The sequence below is a fragment of the Stegastes partitus genome, unplaced genomic scaffold (assembly GCF_000690725.1).
Source record: "Stegastes partitus isolate 25-593 unplaced genomic scaffold, Stegastes_partitus-1.0.2 Scaffold322, whole genome shotgun sequence".
NCBI classification, from domain to species: domain Eukaryota; kingdom Metazoa; phylum Chordata; class Actinopteri; family Pomacentridae; genus Stegastes; species Stegastes partitus.
This window is the reverse complement of record NW_007578053.1, coordinates 500524-517029: the sequence shown is the minus strand read 5'-3', so window position 1 is coordinate 517029 and position 16506 is coordinate 500524. Positions and strand designations below refer to the sequence as shown.

The window sequence follows — 16506 nt, the reverse complement described above, 5'->3', positions numbered from 1 at the left end:
CCTCCTCCTCCTCCTCTATCCCCATCCCTCATGCATACACAAACATACACATACAACTAGTGGGCACTTCCCAGGTATATGCCATCCCTTACGCTTAGGGTGTTCATGTGTCTGCTGGGGGTTTATGCAGTAAGCAACCCCCTCCTCTCCCCGAAAACCCCCAGGCCTGTTATCTGTCAGAAAGAGAGGTCAGAGTAGCGCATGTGTCTGTGTGCATGAGCGAGTGCGCCTATAATGGTCAGAATGTCATTAAATAGATCCGACCATCTTTAAACGCCTCGTCCTCATGCCGTTCATGTCAGCAGCATTCACATGCAATCTGGAAAAAGATTGCAATCTAGCATGAGTGACATGTCTTTATTGCATAGTTATCTAAATTACATAGAGCATACCAGTTTCCTTCATCATGCAACAACAGGTTTCTTTATGCTAAATACCTGCTCTTTTAAACCAATCAGTATGCATTCCATCTGCTTTACCAAACACAATTGGGCTTCTTGTCCCTTAACAATTAATTTCCTGGTGGCATTTTTCTTATACCGCCTCATTATAGTTTCAGAGCTTTCACTAGGTGTGCTTGACGGTGCCAGCGTTTCTTTTTGGTTTTTAAGATCGATCCGAAAGTAAAAATCCATATGCTTTCAAAGCATTCCTTAAGGTTGTCTGCTTAATTTTGTTCACCTGCAAGTTTTGCAGCCTAACAACATGGACATAATAGCTTTGGGACAATACATGTAAATCAGACTTTTATGTAAAATCAGTTTTTCTGAGGCGGAGTCACTTTAGTTAGATATCTCAAAATTCAAGGTACTTTACCTTCATCATGTTGGCCCAAATTCAGTTGTCATGAGAAATAATTACATGCTTTCCTGCAAGAAATTTGGGCCTATCCCCTTCATCACCTCTCTTAATAAAACAGTCTTGATTTAGCATGTAGCCACGTCATGTCACAGGTTACGTCAGGACTTATGAGCTTCAAGCGCATCAGAATTCAACAAGTTACTTCTTTTTGCTGTTTGGGGCCATTAACATGTAAAGGTGATCGGCGCATGTAATGTCAGTGTTGTTGCATTATTGTGTGTATGTGTGTGTAGAAGTAGCCAGTGTGCGCCTCACTTTCCTCCCTTGGACCGAACACACACATACACAACTCCTGAAACGCATGCCGACACACACACCTGACATGTGACACACGGGCAGCGGAGCGGGCACATCACAGCCGGGGCGTTTTAATTGCCTGTAATTTATGCGGTGTGTGTGTGCTGTGTGTGTCTGGCTGTCAGCCTCTGAGATGATGCTGTGTGACAGCTGCAGTCCAGCCCCTGGAGCTAGCCGCTCATAATGACACATTAGACATACTAATGATGCCTGCGCGAGTCCACTACTGATGCTACCTACCTCCACCACTCCAGCCAGGCTCTGCGCTTACGTACACCCACTCATTCTCTGCCCATTACTGACCTTTACACCTTCGCTCAATCCCTGCAAACACTGAAAATGTCTTCTTACTTGGAATAATATGATACTGAGCTTCACCTTTTTGATTACTCTTTGCAGAAAAAGTGTGACATCTCTTCAAAGCGCGTGTCATTTTCAGATACTCTGGCCTTGTGTGTGAACATGTGTTGTTTTCAAACCTGTTCATATAGCTGTGAGGAGCACAAACCATCTGATGAAGCATTTAGCATTATCTCCTGAGTTAAAAATATGTAGATTCATAAGGGCATACTATTATTTCTTTATAGATAAATTGATGTAAAATGCATGTTTAAATCTAGAAGGGTTAAAATGTATATCGTTTAAATACAGACCTGTTGATTTAAACAAAATAAGAGTTCATTGCATATGTTTAATTTACATCTTACCCCTCGGCTGAACCTGTATTGTTCTGTAGATATTGTACTTTGTTTAACCGTGTGTTTCTGTTTTGTGTGTTTGTGCCGATCAGGGATGCTGAGGTCTCTCATGCGGCAGGGACAGTATTTCTGTCATGAGTGTGGGAAGAGTTTCAGTCAGCCCAGCCACCTGCGCACTCATATGAGGTCCCACACAGGTAAAACGCAGCCATTATACTTTGACACACAAGCACACTAGAAGGAATACAAAATGCACATTTACACATATTTCCGCTGGCTCAACCAAAACAATTTAAAAGCCTCACGAAGAAGTGAGATGTTAACCCCCAAAACTGGCTTTACCTCCTCGTTTCTTTATGGCATCTCACAGCCCCCGCTGCTCTTAGTGTAAAACAATAAAAATAATTTAACAGTTAAGCATGTGTACCCTTTAAATAGCCATCATTTCTTTTCTTCTGGTATTATCAAACACAACATTTAGAAAACCGTTGTGCATTTGATTAATGTGAAAAAATAAAATGACTATACCGCATTACTATTACACCAAACTAAGGAGTCATGTCACATTTTATGTCACATGGGCTTTGTATGATTAAATCTCATGTAGAGTTAAGTATATAGAATATCATTACAGCTTAAGCAATGTGTCATGTTCCTTACAGGAAATGTATTAAATATATGTTTAATAGTATGTATTTGCATGCATGCCGGTGCCATCCTATGATCAATTTTCTATCAAATTAGGAAAATTTATGAGGTGTCAAGCTAATAAAATATATTGAACACACATTAAACCACACATACTTTTGAGATATTTAAGCGAATCGTTGCTCTCCAAGACTTTAAAATAGGCATCAGGGTACAAAGTTCAGGGAGAAAGTTCTGCCGTCTGACTTTCCAAAGTTAAACACAGCAAGTAAAAGATTTTTTTTTACGGGATAAAGTATTTGTTATGAGTCACAGAAACGATTAAATTGTCAAAAAGGAAAAGATATGGCAAACAGCCTGAGTAAAGAGGAACAGCAGTAAGCTCGAGAAGTCCAGCTAAGTCCTGCTTTAACCTGTAAAACCTCATTAGCTACATGTTATTCATGTATTCTTATATGTTCCCAATTTGTTTTTGTTTTTTTTGTCCACTTCTTCACCAGTCACTCATTCCCGTACCACCTGTGCACACACACATCACCACCCTCACAGCTCCATCCACCCCGAAACACTGGCATGAGATATAGAGAATATATGCATGGGGATTCACATTCTCAACAATATTTCATCGTCTGACTCTCCGTACGTCCGCTACATCTCTGCCTCCTACAAAATAAATCAAAACAGATCTTTTTTGTTCAGTTGAGTGTGACAGCCGGTCTGTGAGTCCTTCCCCGCCCTGGGCTGGGCAGCTGTCTCTATTTTTTAAACTGAAACATGATTTGCTCCGGATACTGACCTGTGACAAATTGTATACATTATTAATCACATGTCAATTAGAGAGATGGAATTGTGCATTCTAATGAAGCAGAACAGCATTTGTCCACGCCAACCTTACGAATCCATTTGCATGCATCCCGGTGCCATTCACTAAACAGCTTGATTTAGACATCCTGGCTTTTCCTCCACTTTCTCATTTTATCTCTACTTTTCATTTTCTCTGTCTCCTTTCCTTACCCGTTTCCTCTCATTCCTTTCCTGCGGTCTTTTTTCTCATCTCACAATCTCCAATCCTTCTTTGTCTTCATTTCTTCTCACCTCTCCCTCTTTCTTTTCCTTGCTTCCTCCATGTTTCCTTTCTCCTTCACTTCTTCTTTTCCTCTACTCTTTGTCTTCCCCTCTCCTACTTTCCTTTCTTTTACTCCCACTAGTTTTTTTTGTCCTCTTCCTCTTTTCTGTCTGGTGTCCAACCTCCTCCATTCTTCTTTTGTTTCCTTTTCAATCTATTTTTCCTCCTCCTCTTCATTTTCCTCTCATCTTCACCTTCTCTCCTCCTTTTCTGATTCCTTCCATTCTCCCTTTGTTCTTTTTCCTTTCCTCTTCTCTCCTCTCTTTAGCTGCCTGCTTTTCTCCCTCCTCCTCCTCCTCCTCCTCCTCCTCCTCGTCTCCTTTCCTCTCCTGTCCTGTCATGTCCATCAGCCGGGCCGGCGGTGATCACAGTAGACAGTGGGATAAGTAGCTTCTTTATAGAGAGTGTGAATGATATGTGGCACAGCCAGTGATTCTAAGTGACAGAGGCCAAATGGTAAGTGATGCAGTCCTCAGCTTCCCCTCCCTCCCCCCCTCCTCTCTAAACCCTATTGTAAACACACACACACTGCATTAACACACAAACACACACATGCTCGTGCATAGGCTCTGTAAACACTCACAGAGGCTGTAAATAATGTTGTCACCGACAGTTGTCTTCAGCGCGGACGTGCACATGCAGAAAAGGCCAGCCACCCCGAGGCCTCTATTAACATGCGTCATATTAAATCACTGACTCGCCTCCACCAGGTTCCATCACCATCATCACCACCATCATCAGCATCATCATCACTGCCAGCTTCCCTCAATTAACAAGGGTGCTGGTGGCAAATGCTATTGTGTGCGGGTGGTGGTGGAAGGAATTAAAAAAAAAAAGAAGTAAAATGCTTGTGTGGATCTGGTAGAGCGTTTAACCAAATGCCCTCCTCCCCTTCCTCCCCTTCCTCCTCCTCCCTTTCCTCCCCCCCATCCAATCCTCCTTCTCCCCCCACAGTTGGGTTTGATTTTAACGGACTCCACAGAGGTACTGACGCTCACACCACCGCTTCTGAAGCTCCCAAACAAGTATGTGGCACAATGGCTAATCACTGGGCTCCCTCATCGCTTCTGCATGTTCCCTTATTATTATTGTCTCACCTCCGCATGTGTGTGTGTGTCTGTGTCAATCCTGCAGCCTTCCATTCTGTATGAGTTGTTTTTTTTCTTTTTTTTTTCTTTTTTTTTTCTTTGTTCATGTGTTACAGTCACATGTGGCACCCTCTGCACCTGGCATTAACACCTGGCATTCTCACATGCTGCTGGATCACACCTGACATTGGCGTGTGTATCCAGCATACATTTCACATTGGTCTCATTGAAAACCTTAAAAGCATGGAAAGTTTATTTTCTCGTCTGAGAAAAACTAACATTGGTTAAAGTTGCACATTGCTTTTTGTCCTTCCTTGGTTGTTACTCTTTGGCTCTAACACTGACTTTAGGAAAATCAGATTTTCGTAGTCTTGCCAAATTGATTCCAGTTTTTGTGTAATTTACAGTTTTAGATGGATATAATTGAATCTGTATCTGTGTCCAAATACTGAGTGGTTTTTGTGTTAATGGTTCCTTTCTGTTACAAATTGATGTAACAGAAATTCAACCCATAGCCCATTCATTAAACTTTATAAAGCCAACTTATTAAAGATGTTTAAAATATCAGTTAATCAACCAGTTTACTGACAGCTAAACAGATGGAATTTAATTCTGGTTTACTGTGTAGCAGCACAGTTCCATCAACACGTTGCACATGCAAGAATGACAAAAGCCCGTCAGATATACAACACAAAAATCCCAAAGACACACAGCATGTCAGTTACATACATATACACTAGTTGGAGTTTGTCAAGATTTACTTTTTTAAAGAAATATAAAACTGTATATAAAAGAGCAGAGAAAGTTTGAAAGCATATAGTTTGGTTTTTGCCTGCTAAGAGTTGAGCTGACCGTTGAACTCAAGGACATTATGCTCAGCTGTTTTCCTCTAAATGGGTCCATAATTTACAAAATGAACATCATGCTGTATTTAAAAAGTCCTGAAACTAACAATTGAAACCATAAATTCATTAGGGAAATGTTTGCTGCAGTAATAAATCATGGAAGAAGTAGCTTCATTTTCGCATAGACTTCTTTACAATCTGGCTTCTTTTAGCAACTAAAGTAGTCGCCCCCTGCTGGCTGTTAGAAAGAGTACAGATTTAAGTGGTAAAAATACTCCAGTTCCTTGACTCAAACTGATATGTTTCCTGTTTCCAGCTTATTTGAAATTTCCATTAAAGCTCAACATAGTTAATTCATTAGTAATGATCCTACATGCAGACATTTGCAAGCTGCCACAAAAACGTTTAATATTCAGTTAATAACAATAACACTGTCTTGCTGCTTTGCTGCACTGTAACCCAAGTTTTCTGTTTTTCAGTTTGGATGTGTTTGCATTTGATATGTGGTCTTCAATCTGTTTCAACTTGAGATGTCTGCATGCAAGGCCTAACACATACAGGACCTCCATTTAGCACAAGCCAAACTACATCAGTATAAATTTTAGATTTCATCAACTCATATCAGGAGACTAGAGATAGCAGGTTTCCAAACTGTTGTTGGTCAGACTAAATAAGACATTTGATTTTCTTTTTAGACATTTCGGTGGCCATTTTTCTATTTTATGACATTTTGAAATTGATTTTTTTTTTTAGTTTAAGTTTTTTGTTGTTGTTGTTACTGAGACGATGCAGTTTGACATAGTTCCAACAGAGCATGTAACTGTCGCAGAGGTTGTAGCTGATGCTTGTTCCTAGATTAACTTTTACATGCACAGCTTAACTACAATATACAGCTTTTCATTCTCATAAAACCACACTACAGTCTAGAAAAAGAATGATCAGATAATAAGTGCCATTTTTTTCTTCATGGATGCATTGACATCCACTAAAATAACCAGGTAACAGTTGGATTTCTCCCTGTTACCTTACCTGGAGATTAGAGAAACCTCATTTTCCCAAGATTTCTTATAGGAAACACCACATTTTTTTGTGCCAAGTATAGGTGTAAAGAGATTTCTAATCTGCTTTTTGCATGTGCGCAAGAGCAAAGAGACGTTTCTAGGTGTGCAGGTGCATGGAGGAGTCCAGGAATTTGTTACCGGTCAAAACAGAATGACGATAATCAACATGGCAAGAAGCAGCAACAACCAACAGCAAGCAATGTTGGAGTGACAACATGTTGATTATCAAAAATGTCAATTTTCAGTGATATAGCAGGGATATATTTAGCTTTTTGAGTTTTGAGAGTATTGCAGCGCATGTAAACACACTCAGTAACAAAGAGCGATGAGAACTACATGAAAACAGGACTCAGGAACAAACTTAACAAATCGCAGTAACATCGCACTTAGTTCCTTGAACGTGTTTTTAGAGTTTTTAGAGTCAGTCACCAAGACAAGGATTGAGAGCGGAGGGAACCGAGAACTAAATCTGCTCCGCTTTGACATTCGGAGAGAGCCGGGTTCCACACGCTGTGCCTCCATCTTAATTAATCACACACGTCACACACATACCCACATGGACTCAGATTTACCGCACGCTATGAATGATGGGAGCAGGCGCGGCAGAGGGGTCCAATTAGATGTAGTGTTGACGCTGCTTTACGGTGACGATAACCTTTAGTATAATGTAGTGCACCGGTCCCGTCAGCGATGCTTCCTCGCAGGACGATGTCGTGGAGGTTCTCGCTTTCCTCTCACGTCTCACCCTTGCCATCTTTCCAGCATTTTTTTCTTTTCTTTTTTTTTTTTTGATGATTTTTTTTTGTGATTAATTATACCTTTTTTTTTGTTGTTGTTTTTATCTCTCTTTCTTTCCCACCCACCCCCTCTCTATTTCTTTTCTCTCTGTTGATGATGTATGATAACAGCTATATTTCCCTGTTTCTTCTTCTGGGAGAAGGGTGCGGGGAGGGGCACGGGGAGTCATTTGTTTTCCTACTTTGATATTCTTCCATTTATCAAAATGATAATTAGGTGCAATTAAATGGCACTCTCATTTGTTTTGTTCAGGTGTGTGTTGCTTATTTTTTATTATTATTTTATTTTTTTCCAAAGGTGTCTGTGCCATTGTAGGTCAGTCTAATTAAAAGAGAGTGTAGGGTGTGCATTTGAGTGTGTTTGTGGAGGGGCCATAGGGTAACCCAGGTGATTGAGACAAATACATGGAGACAAAAAGTAGGACTTTACAGACAGGGGATGTGTGGCGCTCTTCTCCAGATGGCAGGAAAGAGGGAGGAAGAGTTATTCCATCTGGGTCAGGATAGAGAACTTTTTTTTTTTTTTTGCATGAAATTAGGTGTAGAAAATTAAATGTGAATGCTTCATTTGACCTGCATAATGTTTTCCGACTTCTAGCCATCGTGTGTCTTGGTTTATGTCTGTGTTTGCTTGTTTCTTCCTCCTTTTTTTTTTTTTTGCACCATTTCCACTGCAGCAAGTCTCATCTGTGGTTTACATCAATGTGCCCTGTTAAATCCCTCGTTTATTCAAAATCGCTTGTCCATTCAACATCCTGTGTAAGACCTCGCCTCGGGGCCTCTACCTGACCTTTCAACTTTATGTGTGTGTTCCTCAGGGGAGAGGCCATTCTGCTGCCAGCTCTGCCCATACCGAGCCTCTCAGAAAGGGAACCTAAAGACGCACGTCCAGAGCGTCCACCATATGCCTTTTGACAACAGCCAGTACCCAGACACGAGGAGCTCGTTACTGAGCCAGGAGGAGCGAGGAGCTCTGGCTGCCAAACACCCACCAAACTCACAACAGTAGACCTTCTGACTGATCGACCACGACCTGGACCCAAGGACCAGCCTAGTCAGGGAATCACACAACAACAACCCCCCCTCCTCACAATTCATGAAAATCTGGAAGTAGGACCCGAGACTCTTGATTGACCTTTGGAGCTTCTCCTCTCCACCCAACATCCTTTAATGATCTTTAAAGAATTTTCTACAATGAAGGTTCTTGTAGTTTTTGAAACTTTTTTTTTTTTTTAAATCTTAAAGAGGCTTATTACAGCTGTGCTAGGAAATTTTAAAATCACAAAGAGGGGCTGCAGCGGGAAAGAGTGTCTTTTCGCATAATTGAAAGAATTTCTGGAGAAAGTCTGCTTTTAGAAACGGCGTGTGCCAGGTGTGCACACAGGTGGGGAACACTCTCACCACTGAAGAAATGAAATATAATGTCTCCCTAGCAGGAAAGCTGGACTCACCAACGTTCAATCTTTGGCTTCTTTCCACTGAGATGAAGGTTTGCATCACCTGAAAGGATTTCTGAATATAGAAGCCCTACAAAATTCAAAGAGTTACCTCTTGCTGCCATTTTGGAGGTACCAACAAGTAAAGCTGCCTCGCGCAGATTTACAGGAAAAGCAGAGTTTCCGAACTCGAAATGCAACTGCTCGCATTTTAATCAAGGACTGTGGAATTGCATGGCTGCTGTAGTTGCCCCCTCAACACTTTTTCTTTTTAGCTTTATTGTATGTGAGAGTTTGTGCATTCCTCAGGACACCAATCATCAACCCGCAGCAAGAGAAGATGCTCTGCAATTCATCAGCAGACGACTGGCACATTGCAAGCTAGTCTCCTCTGGGTTTCTGAGTCAGAAGATGAAAACCTGCATCTTTCTGTCCGTCTGTGTGTGCGCGCGCGTGTGTGTGTGCGTGCTCAAGTTAAACTCACTTCCCTTCACTCCACAGTGTAACGGTGGGAGTGCAGTGACCACTCGGAGGCTGTGTAGCTGATGATTAGAAGGAGAGAGAAAGATGGAGAGAGGTGGGAGTAGGAAGGGAGGGAGAGAGGGAGAGAGAGAGAGAACGCTAATGGGGGTGTCTGCTTTAGTGCTCATTAAAAAAAAGCGTGCGTTTTTAATAGCCAATATAAATGAGCGTCCCGTTTTTATGGCCATTCAATTATTGTCCATTTAAGAGGAAGGGACTGAGTGGAGTTTTCCTTCATAACTTGTTCATATTAGAGTGTTTCCGACTCCGACAATTCTGACTTAATATTAGACTCCACAACAGTGGGAGTGGCAGGAAGATGTTGACTCTAGATTGCACAGATTATGCTTCAGCTTGTGTGCTTGCTAAGACGAACACGGTACTTCTCATGTTAAAAAAAGAAAAGCATCTCGATATTTGCCATCAACTGTTTAGCCTGTCGACTTTCTTAAAAGCTATGTGAATAAATTTGATGACAATTAGCGAATGCCGGGTTCAGACTACACAATATTTTCTCTGATAATGTCTCAGATTTGTTGACTTTAAAATCATGACATCTTGCCATGACTTTGCCGTGACACATGACATCATCAGGAACGCCATCAATCGGAAACAAGAACGTCAGCAGTGGTGTGAATGATATTGGCTGCTTTGTTCACATAAGAAGAATTAAAAAAGGAAAGAAAAGAACAATTTGTAGATCACACCAGATGAAAAATTTAGGTTGTCTATCCTTTTGTCTGTTTTCCATGTTGTGTGTGGAAGATCTCATTGGGCTCTTTTTGTTCAATACGATGGACATGTTGTGGAGGTCGTCCCAGAACAGCACAGGAGGTCAACTCCTGTCAAATTATTTGTTGGGACATTATGAAGCGTCCTAGATGCTTAATGCAAAAATGGTCAACTATCATATACTGCACCGGAACTGTTGTCATTTGGTATTTTTTCATCTGATATTGTCTAGTCTGAACCCAGCATTAGCCGTCTTGGTAGAAAGCCTGCTAGCAGCACATGATACCGTAACGTGGTGTTTCCTAATCAAGGAATCACATTACTGGGGTGGGAGAGATTCAAAAACTTACTTTGTCTCGACTTTTTTTTATTTCAAAAACATTCCTTTTCTTCTTGTAAAATAGTTGAAAGGTTCTAAAACTTATTCAAATGGAATAAAATCAGAGCCAATTTGCTGTTTCTCTTTGTGCTACGCTAATTTAGCCACCTGGATGAACCTAATGGGCAGACATCACAGTGATGTTCTCATCTGACTCTTGGCAACAAAGTGTGTGAGTGCATTTTCTCCCACAATGTTAAACTGTTGCTTTAACGCGGGCTGGTTTGTTTAGCACATAAAATGGGCACATGAGTGAACATATCCACCGTATATTAGCATGCTTATTGGACATGCAACAAGCGACGCGATAAGCAGCGACGCAGAGCTGATTTTGTTGCCAGAACATTTAAGCAGTCTAATGAGCCAATCTCCCGTGCTGTCAGTCTAATTCCTTGAACGGTGATGTGAAGATTTACATTCTGGGGGGGGACAGAGCGAGGAGGTGAGAGAGAGCAGCCAGAGGTCAGGAGGTCAGGCTTCCAGAGAGTTCAGGGATAAATACACAAGGTAGAGACATTTTGAAGCCTATTGAATTGTAGAGCTGTCACAGCCTTAACACAAGTGTGTGCGAGTGTACATTTATGTGTGTTTGCGCATTCTCTTCAAACCTCTGTATACTGTGGAAGAAGTTGACCCAATATCTGCGTACTCCAGCCTCTGTCTAGATGCTTAGCCTACCTCCTTTGCAATGGAAGCCTGTTAAAGTTCAAACATGAAGCAGGACTATTTGTTTTTTCACCCCTAAATGGTCCCCAAGAAAAAGCTGAACCGTGCTTCAACATGTCGGGGAAAAGAAGAAACAATGCAAAGCAGCTCAAAAGCTTCTAGAGCAAGACTGAAACTGTCAGTTTCTTAGATTCAAAATTCGCACCAGTTAACGACAACCGATCATACAGAGTACTGTACTTCCCATCTATTTTAAAACCTCAGTAGTTTTTACACAAACACAGCGATGAAATGGTTGCTTTACCAGTTGGTTGTTTAGTTATGCATACAATGTTGTGTGCTTGAATATGCCTAACGATACACAGACGTGTATATTGAAGGTGTGGGTAGTGAAAATACTTGAAATGGATACTCTAGCCTTTGAGGTAGTGTAGTACTAATACCAATGTTGTACAGAATTCCCTTTAAGATTAACTCCTCAGTTATGAATTTGTACTCCGAAGTGTGACTTAGAAAAACTATGAAGCAGGAGTGAGTGTATGTAATATAAAGTGTATATCTGTAATCCACTCTTACCAAACCCTTTATATACAGCAGTAGAAACCAAATGGCATTACTAGTGCACTTAGACTAGGTTAGTGCTTTAACCATTCTCATTTTGTCCATCTCTAGCTAAGGTTTCTTTGAGAATGTCTTTTTATTGGTGCCGGCTAACACACTTCAATGTAATTTCTGGTTTAGAGGCTTTTTTTGTTTGTTTGTTAGAATGATTCCATAGATACGAATGACAGGTTATTTGTTCTGTGGCACAGCTTTTTTAGCTATGTTTCCTCATGGACAGTTTGATAATGCTAGGTGCGCAGTGCTTATTTTTTTCAGAAAGATGTAAGAGTGTGTTTTTAGTCTTTCTCTTTGCTAAACTGTAGGATTTGTTCAGTAGCTAGTCATGGCTGCCCTCCCAGAGGGGCTGGCAGGTGTTGTTCTTCTCTCTTTGGTTGGGTTTTTATCATGCCTCTTAAGTTGTATTATTTGTGTCCGTATTGCTTTTTTTATTTGTTATGAACTTCATGATTAATTTACCTTAGAAGACATTATTATTCCAAATGTATTTGGTTGATATCTGTATTTATTATCACTTCAAAAAGGATAAGAGGACCGAGGCAGACAGGAGTGTTTGTTTTAATTTGATTTTTCTGGGTTGTTTTTGTTTTTATACTGTGTAGTTTTCAAGCCAGCAAGCCGATGTGAAAGCTCTACCTCGTCTGAGCCATTCTCAGTTCTGTTACTTTTGTACATCATTTCAAAAAGATGTAATGTCATGTCCACAATAAAGACACACAAAATGGCACCTGTTGGCGCTTTTTTTTTTCATCTGGTTTCGTTTGTTTGTTTTAAATTTACTGCAGCCGCTGTGACTGAACACGTCCAACTTGAGATGAAAAAGCTTCACAGTTTTTAGACTTTATTTTTTTCTCTTTTGTTCACACTGCTTGTGTGAAATTAACCTAGCGATGCACCGTCTCTATTGACAGGATTAACTAAAAGATAGACAGACTGTCTTTCATTTAGATTTTCAGACAATGGGTGTTGCTGCCGATGACTCAGGAGCTTGCCTTGCTACCTCTGAATGAACTGGTCTTCAAACCTCCTCACAAAAGTTCAACCAGTTGATAAAGGGAGGCAGCACAAACCACCATCATCCAAGATCTGCTGAACCTATAAGACCTGCAGTTACATAAACATACGAGGTGTGTCAGAAAAATTCCAGGACTGATGTCACAACAGATATATTTCAAACCCAAACTACAAACTACGAGTTTTCCCTTTCAGAGTAATCGATCTGGAGTATATAACTGTGATCTCAGCTCTCAGCAGCCATTGAACTTATTTCCACATGCTTTTATATGCATATCCTCTGTTTCATGTCATCAAGCAATGAGCACGGAGCAATGAACAAACCTGAAGTTTGTGATCCGTTTGGGGGAAACTCCGACAGAAGCATTGGGATTGCTGCAGCAAGTGTACGGAGATGAGACGATGTCACGCTCCTGTGTTTTTGAGTGGTGCAAGAGGTTTAAAGAGGGACGCTTGGATGCAAAAGATAACCCCCGGAGCAGAAGGCCTTCAACGAGCAGGACTGAGGCTAACATTGAACGCGTCAGGCAGATGTGTGTGGCGATCGTCAGTTGACTGCTTGACTGATCGCAAATGGGCATGAACCAAAACAATGTCTGGAAGATTATCACTGAAGATTTGGGCATGTGGAAAGTCTGTGCAAAGATGGTGGTGAAACTGCTGAACGATGACAAGAAGGATCGACGCATGTAAGTGTGTCAGAACATCCTTGAACGTCTTGAAACCAAACTTGCTCGGGAGAGTCATCAGTCATGGATGTTTGAGTACAACCCGGAGACCAAACGACAGAGCCTTTAGTGGAAGAGTCCGACATCACCAAGGCTGAAGAAAGCAAGACAGTCGAAGTCCAAAGTCAAAGTCCTGCTGATCGCACTCTTCAATGTGAGGGGCATCCTCCACTGTGACTTCTGGCCTGACGATCAACCAGCACATCTACAAAGAGATCCTGTGGCGTTTGCTTCGTTAAGTGCATGAGAAGAGGCGAGAGTTGTGGCAGGACAAGTTGTGGCTGCTTCACCATGACAACACGTCTGCTCACAATGCCCTAAGCATCCGACAGTTCCTGGCTGAGAAGGAAATTGCTGTGCTGGAGCAACCTCCCTACTCACCCCACCTGGCTTCCTGTGATTTTTTTTCTCTTCCCCAAGCTCAAGGGGGTCATCAAGGAGACTTGTTTTGAAGACATCAAGATGGCTGTGATGATGGAGCTGTGGAGGATCCCGGAAGAATCCTTCCAGGAGTTCATGGCGGCGTGAAGGCAGAGAAGGCTGGGAAAGTGTGTTAGACTCCAGGGGGATTACTTGGAAGGGGAAAACTTGTAGTTTGTAGTTTGGATTTGAAATATATCTTTTGACACCAATCCTGGAACTTTTCTAACACACCTCGTACATAGCAGAGTTGTAACTTACTTGACTGTCTTTCTTTACTTTCCATCCGCCTCCTCTAAAAGCCAACAGTTGTCTGTTAAACTGCAGCACAAAGTGGACATCTTACAGTCGCCTCATTCATCATGTTATAAGGATTGTCATTTGGTTTCACTCAAAGAATTTCTGATGTAACTTTTCCTGGATAGCTTTTTTTTTTTAACCTTGAAATTTGCAGACAACATAATTGGTGTGACTAACATGCCAGGAAGTGTCCAGGATTTCTACTCACATGTCATACTGGGAAGATTTTCTCCTTCTATGTCAGGCCTTACATGTGATCAAATGTGAAACTTCACTTAAAAAAAAAAACATCTAGTTGAACGTCAGTCTATTCAAGGCAAATTTCCTGTAACTTGTCCCACACATGCACATACTTCACAAAGCTACTACTGTACTAACCTGCTCCTTGAGTAGAGTCTGGTGTCTCTAATAGTGCCTGCTGGCTCTGATTGAGCTCCGCACATAATCACCATTACCTGCAGAAGAAAGCGAAAGTGGTCATGATTCATGAAGATGAGGTGAAAACAGATCAGACCCGAGTCACACTGCAAGCTGTTCCCTTTCATCGCCTGTGACACGTTTGATGGATCGGGACTTTGATGTTTCGCCCGGGCCCTGTTGCTACCTTGATGTCCGTGTGTGGCCTTGCGGTTGAAGTCGAGCTGCCAAGCAACGGTGATGAGAAACCCACACCCTTCAACTTGGAGGGACCACCTAGGGATTCGTCGCTGCTTTGCCAGTCTCTTTCATGTTCGGTGTCTATGTGCACCATCTGTCTGTCGGTTTGAGTGACGGCTGAGTGACGGGTTCCCTCTGAGAACATGGCACATAATGTTAATGCCAGGCAGGCCCACGGGCTGAGAAAAGACTGCAGCTGCCCGTCACTCTTCCCAACCTCATCAGTCACCGCCAAGGCAGACGTGACAGCCCTGAGCTCCCTGAAAAACCTGTTCGCTGACATCTCTTCTTTCTGTCACACAGCAGAGGGAAGCCGACTGACTGACTGACTGAATGACTGACTGAGGCGGAAAATACGCTGAACGTCAGACTGACTGAGAATTGACGGATAGGTGTGTTGGCGAGCGCGGTATAATGTGCTTTTTTTATTTCACATCTTTACATGTCATAAAAGAGAGGGATTGTTCTCTTTGCTTTTACACAGGTATAGGGGCAGGAGCATCTACACATTATTTATTTATTTTTTTACTTTTCTTAAATACATGTTTACAGTTATCTATGTGGGATTTCATATAGATCTTTGAAACTGTTTTTTGACTGACATTCATGGATATTATGTGTCTGTTTGAATGATTTTGATGGCCTCCTATGGAGCATTAAAGGCATTAGTATGTTTCAAAAGTAATGCTTTTTGGATTGTCTGCGAGTATATTGAAGCACTTCTCCCAATACCTCTCGGATGCTGCATGTCTGACAATTTTTGTTGCTTTACAAACTTGACAATCTGACACGCAGGCCTTGCTTCACACAGAACGGAGGTGAGAAAGTGAGCAGGATTTAAACTTTCTCTCTCTTTACCTCTTTTCCTCACACTAATACTTGTTTTTGTCACATTTCATGCAGTGCAACACCATGAATGACTTCAAGGAGAAAGTGTCCAAAAAACGTGTGCTGTTATCCCCATTTCAACAATTATCACGTCTCGCTACTCTGCAGTTTGGCCTATCAGAGCAGCTATGAATCTGACTTTAGAAATGATTGGATGACACTTCGAGGTAGTTTGTTTCAAGCAAACTCTGAAACTGTTTTCCATGTTTTGGAGAATACGCATTCTCTTGTTTTCATTCATTTTTTTTTCCACTTCTCATATAAGTCCAGTATATACGTGGTCAGCTTAGCATATAAAAACTGGAAAGAGGGAAACAGCAGAGCTGAATCTGTCTGAGAGAAACAAAATCCACATGACAACACCTCCAAAGTCACAGATAATGTGATGAAAATGAAATAGGGGAAATTATAGGCAAAAATGTGTCTTAAAAGAGAGGAGGTACTTGCTGAAGTCTTAAATCATTTTAAGACGTGGGATACCTACCATCGCTGGCTTAGTTCATTTTGGTAAAGTGATGGCACTTTACCATTAATGTTCCTCATGGCTTTATTCAGACAAACCCAAAACAGTGACAGAGAGCACCCTGAAGCATATATGATGTTTGCCTGTTAGAAGAAGAAAACAAAATTAGAATTCCTTAAACTGAAGTAGAATCAACTCATACAACATTTTTTCAAGTATCTACTAGCGTCGCCAACATTGGTAAAAAAAAATGGGCTCG

The 16506-nt window shown here is 41.4% G+C and overlaps 1 long non-coding RNA gene across 1 annotated transcript; it reads left to right on the top strand.

Annotated features, from left to right (window-relative positions):
* The first annotated feature begins 74 nt into the window (after nt 1–74).
* Nucleotides 75–12504, top strand: LOC103358621 (uncharacterized). Its single transcript, XR_520262.1, has 3 exons — nt 75–2053; nt 4585–4655; nt 8240–12504. It is a non-coding gene; the product is annotated as an uncharacterized LOC103358621 (long non-coding RNA).
* Nucleotides 12505–16506: the final 4002 nt, after the last annotated feature.